Genomic DNA, 10,700 nt, shown 5'->3' on the forward strand with positions numbered 1-10,700 from the left:
ACGAGCTAAATGTTATCCAAGTCTTTGCTGCCACCAGGGGCTCTGTGTACTAAGGGTGGTAAGTAGAACAGAAAAGAGCACGTGATTTGTTTTATATTTTAAAATGAGTGGTGTGGTAGGCAATAAGATGCAATAAAAGCTGAGATTCCATTTCATCCTGTTCCACCAGTCCAGCCTTGACGAGTGGGTTATGGCCCCCTATCAGCAGATGGGAGGCAGTGACATCAGCGCCACTACTTAGGGGTGGTGCAGTGTAGAGAGAGAGAGAGAGCAATATTCTCTGCCTCCGGCAAGATGGTAGGATTTCTCCCTGGGCCTGCCTCCCTTTGTGGGTTCTTGGTACTAATTTGTCATTTTCCCAGTGTTAAGAGGGTCAGGCACTTGCTTCGCCCAGGTTAGCAAGCCCACAGCAGAGGTTTCCAGCCCCAGAAGCCGTTTTGCTAGAGCCCAGGGGATTTTTCAGTTGGCAGAGTTCTTGGGGGGGGGGGGAAGACTTTTTCAAAGGGAAAGGGTCCTCGATGACTTCTGTGATTCACCCCCTTCCTCTTCCCCCCCCCCCCCCACTACTTACCTCTTCCTCTTTTATAAGAATTGTTTAGAAAAACAGAAAGGGACAGGCATAGCCAAGCATGCAGGAGCAGTTTTCTCCCTCACACGGATTCTGTGGCGCAGAGTGGACTGCTGGTGTTGGAGGTAAGGGTTTGTTTTGTTTTTTTTTTTTTATAGGGGGAATTAGCCAGCTTGAGTCTTCTCTCTCCCTCGCTGAGCTCTTCCATTCTGAGACGAGCAATCTCTGCAGGGCCTGCGGCTGCAGGTGCTCCAGAGTCACGCAGAGCTTGGTTAGTGTTGTAAGATGGAAATGGTTCCCGGGGAGGTTTTTTGCAGGCCTCGTAGCTATCTGCTCATCCCTCTTCAGCTTCAGAGATGCAGTCAGGGCTTCAGCTGCATCATCTGTGCACAGGCCTGAAGTGCCCAACTAGGCCGCAGATTCAGGGGGGGGGACATTTGTCATTTTGTTTCAGCCTCCCCGGGGTCAGTCTCTTAACTCACCAGCAGCCAGATTTGGAGATCTCTCTCTGGAGAGAGAAGTGACTGAGTGCCCTGCCAAGCCTGTGTCTCTTTCTCAGGGGTTTTTGCCTGGACTTTTCATTTTCTTCACCAAGCCTCCTGTGCAATTTACAGGCCTGTTAAGGGGGAGAAACCTATGAACACTTTTTCTGGATATTGTTCTCAGCCTTCGACTGGAGATTAAGTGCCTGGTAAGCATGCTAGGTGGGCTAGAGAGCTTTTCCGCTACCCCAGCTGGCTCATGAAGTTCCTGAGTTCCCCCCAGAGAAAGAAAGATGTCTGTATTATTCACCTTTATCACAGGTACAAGTGATCTCCTCTATTAAAATCGCTGGTTTTAAACTAGAAGTGACAGCTGACTGGGGCACCATTAATTTGCTAATCTTTTAAGGCTTTGCACTTCATTCTAAGGAACTGGAGTCCCATCGGACAGGTCTCAAAGGAGTCTTCAGCTTGTCTAAGCTGTATCCACTCTGAAAAAGCGGATTTTTTTCCTCAGTGGCCCAATGAGTGCAGGCAGCTGTCTGTAGTGATGTGGTCTCAGTAACTCCTTGAAGGTGTGCAGGCTGCATTCCACCGTGCTCTTAGCTGATTCCTTCTATGACCTTACCTGGATTTTCACTAGATTTCTGGCTCCAGCTGTAACCGCTGAAAGACTTCTCTGGCTTCGACATTGAGCAGTGGATTTGTGATGTTGTACTGTGTTAAAAAGTAGAAAATGTGATTGGCAAGTGCCTGTCATGTACGTATGTAATTCAGAGAAGATCTTCCTCTTCAGCCTTTGCTGGGGGGGGGTTTTTTTCTCCTGTCCTGTTTCTGTTTCTCCACAGGATGTGGACAGGTAGTGTTCTAAGGAGATCTTCCCGCCAAAGCGGTCAGGTTTACATTTTTTTTTGTTATTTTTTTAATTTGAATGTTTGTGGTGTGTTCAGTACTTTGCCATAGGAATGCTGGTGGGTTTTTTTTTTCCTTGTGTTGTACCACCCCTGAGTAGCAGTGATAATGTCACAACAGAAAACTGTGCTCTGCCTCAGTCTGCTGGTAAGGGGCATGACCCACTTGTCAGGACTGGACGAGTGTAACAGGACTCGTGGAAAGAAAATTAACAGGTAAAAATGATTTATTTAGGATTTTTATATACCGGCAATCATGAAGACATATCTTGCTGGTTTACATAGAACAGGAGTGCATTATATACAAAAACTAGAACTGTGGTGACGGAAGGTACAGTTACATTTAACAAGGGAAGCCGAACTTGGAGAAGGAAGAGAAAGGAGAGAAGAGAAATAGTTAAACAATATACAAATTAAATATAGTGTACAAACTAATATACAAAATAGATGTTAAATACAAGAGAATGGTGTTTTTGGAGTCATTGGATTGTGTCATTGGGTTGTGTCCGGAAAAGCTTGCTTGAATAACCAAGTCTTGAGTTTTTTCCTAAAAGTTAGGAGGCAGGGCTCCTGTCTGAGGTCTGTGGGAATGGAATTCCACAGAAGAGGGCCAGCTGTGGAGGTGACGCGATCTCTTGTGGTAATGTGTCTGGTCGTTTTCGCTGGGGGAACTTGGAGGGAGCCTCTATAAGCATCTCTAGTAGGTCTAGTAGAATTATGTACTAGGAGGGGGAATTGAAGATCGAGAGTGGTGAGTTGATGTATAGTTTTGTAGGTGGTAGTTATGGCTTTATACATGATGCGGAAGTATACGGGTAACCAGTGAAGCTCTTTCAGGACGGGGGATATGTGGTCTCTTTTCCTTGCGCTTGACAAAATTCGGGCTGCAGAATTTTGAACCATCTGTAGGGGTTTGGAGTATGATGAAGGTAGACCTAGCAGTAGGGAATTGCAGTAGTCCAGTTTCGAAAAGATAACTGCTTGGATGATCGTTCTGAAGTCTTGAGCGTGGAACAGAGGTCTTATCCTTTTCAAAACCTGGAGTTTAAAGAAGCAGTCTTTGGTTGTTTTGTTAATGTGTGCCTTGAAGTTAAGCCGGTTGTCAATTATTACTCCTAGGTCTCTAGCTTGAGTGGTAGGCAGATTTGTGGGAAGAGTACTGTTGGAGGTGTTCTCCGGAGAGATGAGTAGGATTTCAGTCTTAGAGGAGTTTAAGATGAGATGTAGACTGTTGAGTAGTTGTTTGATTTTTTTTGTGGCATGATTCCCAGTAGTCAAGAGTGTTAGAGTATGTGTCTTTGATAGGGATGATGATTTGAATGTCATCTGCGTATAGGAAAAACTTTAGATTGAGGTCGGTGAGAAGTTGGCAGAGAGGAAGTAGGTAAATATTGAAAAGAGTCGGCGATAAAGACGAACCTTGTGGGACTCCTAAGGTAGAGTTAAATCTAGAGGATTCCTTATTTTGGAGTTTAACTTTGTAACCTCTATTGTTGAGAGAGGTTTTAAACCAGGAAAGGACGGTGCCGCTGATTCCTATGGATGACAACTGGTTTAGGAGGATGGCGTGGTTGACCGTGTCGAACGCTGCGGAAAGGTCTAGCAAGATCAACAGGTATGAATTTCCTTTGTCAAGGCCCAGTAAGATATGGTCTGTCAAAGAGATAAGGAGGGATTCTGTGCCTCGATTTTTTCGGAATCCGTGTTGTGGGGCGAAGAGGAGATTGTTGTCTTCGATGTAGTTTGAGAGTTGAGTGTTGACTAGTTTTTCCATGATCTTGGCGATGAATGGAAGGTTAGCTATGGGGCGGAAATTGTTGGGGTCTTTCGGATCAAGGTTAGGCTTCTTTAGGAGGGGTGAGATTGAAGCCATTTTGAGATCATCTGGGAAGGATCCTTGGGCTAGAGAGCAGTTGATGATGTTAGTCAATGATGTGGTTATTGTGTCTGGAATAGATAGAAGAAGTTTGGTAGGGATGTGGTCTGCAGGATGAGACGAAGGTTTCATTCTTCTCAAGATGGATTGTATCTCGGTGGAAGAGACGGGTTCAAAAGTGTTTAGGCTGGAGTTTTTGAAGGTCGAATGTTGACATGTTGGAAGGGCCTCAGCAGTATTGGAAGGCAGTTGAGTTAAAAGATTGTTGATTTTATCTTGGAAAAACTGAGCGAGTTCATCAGCTTTAGACTGTGCCATGTCGCCGGGGATTTCTCGCGGTATGGTTTGAGTGAGGCTGGAGACATAAGCGAAAAGAGCTTTTGCATCAAAGACCAGGTTGTGAATCTTAGATGCAAAATAATCTTTTTTTGATTTTGAGGTGAGGGCTTTGTACTGATATAGAGTGGATTTGTATGAAGAAATGGTAATGTCACAAGGGGTTTTACGCCAAGTCACTTCTTTCTTTCTTAAGCTTTGTTTTAGTTTTCTAAGTTCTTTGGTGAACCATGGTTGTCTGTTGGAGGCATTGGTGTGAGCTTTTTTTGTAGTTGAAGGGCAGAGCTTGTTAGCTATATTTTCTGTTATGTTGTTCCATGAACGAATGGCAGTGTTCGGGTCGGTGAGATCTAATAGAGGGAGCTGTGAATCCAACTGGTTGTTAAGGTCTTCTGGGGAGCATCGCCTCCTGTATTGAAATGAGGGTGAGGGGATATTAGCAGTATTGGTTTCTTTCAGAGCGAAAGAGGTGGAGATGAGAGTGTGGTCCGACCATGGAACCTTTTTATTATTCAAATTGGATGTATTCGTAATGCCTTTGTTGATGAAAATCAAGTCCAGGGTGTGACCCGCTTTGTGTGTGGGTTCATTGACTAATTGTTGGAAACCCATTGCTGACAGGGCTGTGAGGAGGGATACGCAACTGTTAGATGGTGAAGGATTGTCTATGTGCAGATTGAAATCTCCTAAGATGATTGCTGGGGAATCCAGGTTGATGAGAGTGGTGGTGATTTCAAGGAAGGGGGAGACATCGGATTCTAGGAGCCCTGGGGGGGCGTAGACAAGAAGGATTTGAAGATGTTGTGATGTGAAGAAACCAACTTCCAATTTTGAGTTAGAACTGAATGGGTGTTGGGTAAAGTTAAGGCTTTTTTTGGTAGCCAAAAGGATTCCACCTCCTCTTTTTTTCAGTCTTGGGAGTGAAAAGAAGTCATAGGTCTGCGTAGGGAGTTGATTTATTAGAGCTGTGTCTGAGGGCTTGAGCCATGTTTCAGTTACTGCGCAAATATCTGGATTGGCGTCGGTGAGGTAATCATTGAAAATTAAGGTTTTTTTGTTAGGGATTGTGCATTGAAAAGTGAGAGTGAAAAGAGGGTGAGGCCTAAAAGCTGGGTGGTAGGTGCAGTCAGAATAGGGGTGAGTGCCTTTAAGTTGTAGTGAAGGGCTTGTCTTGCAGATGGTCTTTTAGGTAGGAGGTGGTGTTGCAAAATTGGGATTGGAAGAGCTGGAGACATTTTGGAAGGTTAACTGGTTGGAAGGTTGTCGGAGGAACGCTGGATGGTTGCTTGCAGGATGATGGTTGTTGCAGGATGATTGTTGCAGGATGTTGCAGGATGGTTGTTGCAGGATGATGGTTGTTGCAGGTTAAGCGCTGGGTGGTTGTTGCAGGATGAGCGCTGGGTGGTTGTTGCAGGATGAGCGCTGGGTGGTTGTTGCAGGATGTTGCTGGGTGGTTGTTGCAGGATGGTTGTTGCAGGATGATGGTTGTTGCAGGTTAAGCGCTGGGTGGTTGTTGCAGGATGAGCGCTGGGTGGTTGTTGCAGGATGAGCGCTGGGTGGTTGTTGCAGGATGAGCGCTAGATGGAAGTTGCAGGGTGAACGCTGGGTTAGCACTGTCATGGGACCGATGGGGTAAAGCTCAGGGAGAGCGAGGGGCGAACCGAAGGGGCGAAACAAAGGGGCAGGCCCCTTTGTTGCGCTCCTTCGTGCGCGCGACGCCCGGCGCGCGACGCCAAGGAGAGCAGCGATTTAAATAGCCCGCCGGTCGCGCCTCTGACGTCACCGCCGCGACGTTTTCGTGGGCGGTTCGGGGCGAAGGCTCGCGTCTCGGCTCGGGGCCTACTGGGTGCGAGGGCTCGTGGTCCGAGGCCGGGTCGACGCGCCGGATCTTGGCTCCGCTCGTGGCCGGCTGGAGGAGGAGAATCGCGGCCTCACCGGTAGGAGAGTGCTGGATAGACAGGCCGGCTATCGGCGAGGGAGCCCGATCGGGGAGAGCGGAACAGGAGGCCTTTCTGATGATGACATGTTATTGCGTATTTGAGCAAGAATAAAATACCGTACTCAAATGTCACACTTTGAATAAGGTCCAATACATATTGCGCCTTATTTAGACTCTGCACAGTGCATTGATTTTTGTCATTTGTCAGCTTCCCACCTATCCCCTTCCTCACCCCAGCAGAGACCCAGATAGTATTTGGCTTATTCTGTTAAGATTGACTGCTGCATTTTGGCCTTTCCTCCCCTTTTTCTTTCCATTCTTTTTGTCTACTTGTCTTCATTGTCTGTTGGACAAAGAGTTTGCGTATGCTTTCATCTTAGTGGCAGATTTGTTCTCAGTTTCTGTGTACGATGAATGGTGCTGGATTGGAAAGAATGGAATGTGAAGTCAAACAAGTGGGAATAAGCATTGAAAAGATAAGAGAGAGAGAAAAGGAGGGAAGGGATAGGTAGAAGAGGACAGAGGAGAAATGAAAGAGCAGGAAAGCTGTTGTACATTTGGTCAGTCCAGGCAGAAGATCTACAATAAAGTTTTCACATGAACATGAGATTCTCTAAAAAAATAAATAAAAAAATAAATAAATAAAATAAAAAAAAAATCCGTAGAATGTAAAGATGCCTGCTGGAGGGATTTCCATTGTGTGGGGATGACCTGGAGGTTGGTAGGTAACGTGAAGTAACTGGTTAGGTAAGCATACAGGTTTCATGCACAGGAGGGAAGGCTACCACATTTCATATGCCTGAATGCAGCTGCGGACAGTCCTTGAACCAGAGCAGGTTCAGGGTCTACCCAAGGACCTACGTACTGCTGCAGTCCTGCCTAAGGAGGGAGCAAGTGAGAGTGCGCATACAAACACAGCTTGATGATGAAGTAGTTTCCAGGGTTCTCTGGGGATAAGTGGGTGACGTCTTCAGATGGTACCAATGGGGGGACATGCTCTCTAAGCTCAGAAAAAGACAGGTATGCCCGTGTAGCTGCCACTGTGTGTCTCCTCAGTCACATTTTTGTCCACTGGAGGAAAAAGGACATCTTGTTCTCTCTAGCCACATGCAGCCAATTGTTTTGCATATTGTTTCTTTCGTTTCTTCTTTTTATTTTTCCAGGAGTCTCCTTAAAAAAAATAAATAAATAAAAATCCCAATTAGGAGTTAGAATTTTTTTCCAATTTTTATTATGTCAGAGAAACCCTTCAAATCCAGCTCCAAATGTAAACATAAAATATTCAGTTTGGATCTACACAGCATTTGTATCTGCTGTGTGAGGAATTGTGCAACATATGGCAGACTGTACCCATGGACCATCACCTTCAGAAAACTCAAAACAGGGGTTCTCTTCCCCTCCTGAAGAAAATATGCATGTCCTCTCCAAGACTTCCCTCGCTCTGCTGAAACTTCTAGGGCACAGAAGAGTTTGGTGCCATCCATCTCTGGTGCCATCAGCATAAACCACCTTGGCGCCTCCATGCCATCTACATCAAACATTTTGATGCTGAAGATAATGCCAACACGTCACTGCACTGACTCTTCATTGACTCCTCAAAAAATATCACCTGGATATACTCTTTTAATATTAGTCCCAGAATTGGGAACCTCATCTGTAACCCTTCAGCCTCCTACATCAGGTTGTTATCCATTTTATACAGAAACTATGGCTGGAGTTCATTCATAACTGCATGAAGAATATTACATCTACTACTCCTACTGTGAAGCCTATACTGGAAAAGTTGGCCACCCAAATAGTCTGTATCTTCCTTTCCTCCTTATCAATATATTCAGTTTTGTGCAAAAGATTAGGCATCCCTGATACGTTTCGATGTAAGAGAATAGAAACTGACACAACTTTTACATGGTACAAAGTTAGACAGGCCCGGCGCTATTGTGTGCAAACCATGCAATTGCACGGGCTGGCATACCTGGGAGGGGACCCAGGACAGGGAGCAGTGAGAGGCTGCCAATGGACCTCATCTCACCGGTGGCAGGAAACATACAGAGGCCCTTGCAGTCAGCAGCAGTAGTTAGAAGACATGGGAGCTTGTTCTGTGATTCCTCCTTGTGTGCTGCCAGCCCTGCGGTACTCAATGCTGGCGGTGCTAGCACTTCCTTTTATGGTCATCTCGCGATGCACGAAATGAGCCTTCAGGAAGTGCTAGCAGTGTGAGTGTTGCGTACCGCAGGCCGGCCTGCACATGAGGAGGAGCCACAGAAAGGATGTTTACAGTTCTGCAAATCCTTGCGCTTTTCCAAGGAACGAGGTACTGGGTGGCAGGAGCAAGAGAGACCTGTGCGTAGACATTTGTGTGTATGTGTGTGAATGAAAGCTGCCTTGAGGGGGGATGGGTGTGTATATGTGAATGAAGCCTGCCTGGGGAGATCGGTGTGTGTATGTGTGAGAGAGAGAAAGAATGGGAGCCTGCCAGGGATGAGTGGTTGGGAATGGGAGCCTGCCTATGGTGGGAGGGTGGCTGGTGTGAATGGGAGTCTGCCTTGGGGGTGGGGGTGAAAACATTTTTGCACCCCCACTAATACACGACAAGCTCAAGGTGACTGGAAATCAAACGTTTTCAGGTATGGGAAGCGAGGCATTTTTCCCTTGTTTAAAGTATTGGGTGTTTTGATGTGTCTGCTATTTTGAAATATTTTATTGCCGTTTGGAAAGTTTTAAAATGTTATGAGTTCTTAATAATTGGATGTTCTATTTGTCATCTTTTTTGCAGTATTCTTTGTATTAGTATGGTTTATTAAGATTTATATTTCTTGATTTTGTTTGATTTATGAGGATTGGTGATGTTTCTGTTTTTCCCTTGCTTTATGGCATGCAGAGTCTGGCTTGTTGCAGTTTGCAGTTCACTTTCTATCTACACGTTTCTATTTATACTTTATGGTCTCTGTATTCTGTATTTGGTGAGGGTCTGTGTGTGGTGTTCATGTGTAAGCGAGGTGAGGTATTCTGTTAGCATGTAGTTTCTAAGCAGGAATTTAGAGCAGACTGGTTTGTTCTGCTTTCCTAATAGGAGGTGTATTAGAGCCTGGTATAATATTTGCCTTTTCATAGATAGGGTTGTTCCTGTTTGAGTGCTTGCAGTTAGTACTGTTTTGGTGTGGGATTTTTTACCATATTGTTGGCTGTCCAAGGGCCAAACCCACACCTAACATTCATTACAATAGACCTAATACTATGTAGGGTCCAAGTGTCTCTTTTTGCAGGATTTTCTGGTTGGCACCACAGCAGTGCATGTTTTTCTGTACAATAAACTGGTACTGGCTACAGGGCCCAGCGGGCATCAATTTTATGTACTGGTAGGCGGGGAAGGAGCACCTGGGGATCATTCCTGCACAATTTAGAAATTTTAGACCTGTGGTTGGGGTGAAATAGGTTCGAGGGAGTGTGTTAATTTTCATAGTTTTGATTGCCGGAGGGAGCAGGGCTTTTTACAGTGGTGGAAGGGGGATTGGGACGGAGAGTGAGACTGACTGTTCCTATTGTGTGTTGAAATGAGAGGAGTTGAGTGGCACCTTACAAACTAATCAATTTATTAAAGCATGAGCTTCCGAGGAAAGTCCACTTCATCAGATGCATTGTGTGTTGGTTTTTGGGGAAAACAACAAAAATTTTGTGTTAAAAAAAAAACAAACAGAACTGGGGGGCGGGCAGCACAGCAATTTTTCACTGGCCCTGGTTAAAGATGACATCTTTCTGCAGTTTTTAATGCCAAATTACTATGATTGTAACATATTGAAAATAATAAACAGTGAATATGGCATATGCAAAAGTTTGGACACCCTTCTAATTGAGTCGTCAGTAACTTTTTTTTTTTTCTTTTTTTTTTAAACGTAGTAATAAAGCCCAAAAGATATCAGTCAAGCTACTCTCTGATCCTTTTCCAGAACCAACTGGAAATATAACCCCTCCAGAAGAGATGACATATTAGGCATTCTTACAAAAGGTGCAAGTCTCTTCCTTTTGGAAATGCAGGAAGAAGCAGAGGCAAAAGAATTCCCAGGGCTATAGGTAGGGACCTTTCATTTTGACTTTATTTTGCCTGGGAATTTCAATATTAGAAGAAAAAATTAGCAGAAAAATAACTTTTTCACTGCTCTTCTCCTGTGTTATATTAGTCATTTTTCCACTGACCTTTTTTGTTATAACATTAAAAATCGCAGGCAAAATAAAATAGAAAATGAAAACAAAGATCCCTAAGAATATGCAAGCATAAAAACCTCTGGCAATAGCAGTACACACAGTACACACTACTTTCCACACTACCTGTTGCAAGGAAGATATATTTAAATACTAAGTCCATCGTCTGTGTCCATGTCTAAAGGTCCAGCTTCCTTATGAAGCTGTGGTGATATTTTGCTTTAAAAAGATTTAAAAAAAACAAAAGTACATTCCAGTATGCCACCTGGAAAAGAAGCTAAATTGCTGGATCCTGCTGGTAAACGTTTTCTCTAGTCAGCTATGTTCATAAGCAAGATATCCGTTTCAAAGGTACAATACTAATACGATCTTTACAAAAAAGCAAAAGAAG

Source organism: Rhinatrema bivittatum, chromosome 3, assembly GCF_901001135.1.
Source record: "Rhinatrema bivittatum chromosome 3, aRhiBiv1.1, whole genome shotgun sequence".
NCBI classification, from domain to species: Eukaryota; Metazoa; Chordata; class Amphibia; order Gymnophiona; family Rhinatrematidae; genus Rhinatrema; species Rhinatrema bivittatum.